This window comes from Triticum aestivum, chromosome 7B (assembly GCF_018294505.1).
Source record: "Triticum aestivum cultivar Chinese Spring chromosome 7B, IWGSC CS RefSeq v2.1, whole genome shotgun sequence".
In the NCBI taxonomy this organism is placed as follows: domain Eukaryota; kingdom Viridiplantae; phylum Streptophyta; class Magnoliopsida; order Poales; family Poaceae; genus Triticum; species Triticum aestivum.
Genome location: NC_057813.1, coordinates 618,685,530 through 618,686,504, shown reverse-complemented (window position 1 = coordinate 618,686,504; position 975 = coordinate 618,685,530).

The window sequence follows — 975 nt, the reverse complement described above, 5'->3', positions numbered from 1 at the left end:
TAGACAATTCAGCGGTGCTCCCATCTCAATAAGCTTTGTGTATGGCACCCACGGTGGAAAATTATTTCTCTTCCTCAAAACCATTGTGGCCACAATCTGGTGGTCCTTTTGGGAGATAGATCCCTTCAAGAAAATGTAGGTGGTGCCGGTTCGTCTCGCCTAAAAAGCATCGCCATGTTGACAAACTCATGGCATAGACTGCCATGATCGTGCGTCCCATTATGTTGGATGGATGACACCGACAACGGCCACCATGCCAAATTGTTTCAGAGGCTTCCTTTTCTAATTATTCAACAATGAAGTTGTGGAGACAAGGATGAACAAGAGAGGTGCAGGTATTCTTTTGCAAAATTGCCATAGTTTGCTTTCTATCTGTCAGCTAAAGATCGGACGGTCTATATTGCAAGATTGCAGGCACACCATCATAACCAATTCAGTTTTTTATAAGAGTAGAGATATAGATACGGTCCACGAGAGAAGCAAGCATATATGTCCCGCACAGAGCTATATCTCGCTTATAGTGAGATAGAAGCTCCCCTCGCCTAAAGTATTTTCTCCGCGCATAGGTATTGGGCCGGCCCATTACTTCTCCTCGCTTCTAGCTTGTTCGTTATATTGGTTCGATCGCTACACTGGTTCAATTGTTCGCATCTCTAGCTGCTTGTAGTCCGGTTTTCTTCTCTTCTTTTTATTTCTTTTTCCCTTTTTCTTTTTGGTTTTCTTTGTTTTACTGTTTTCTTCCTTTTTGTTTTGTTTCATACCCATTTTTCTTCGTTTTACATGTTTTCCATTTTTCTTTTTCTATTTGCATCGGTTTTTCTCTGGTTTTCTTGTTTTGTTTTTCCTTTTCTTTCTTTTTGTTTTCTTTTGTTTATTCCTCCTCGTCTTCTTTTTTCACTGTTTTTCCTCTGGTTTTCTTGTGAACTTTCTTGTTACCTCTAATTTTTTGGTTTTCTTTGTTTCTTTCTCAGTGCT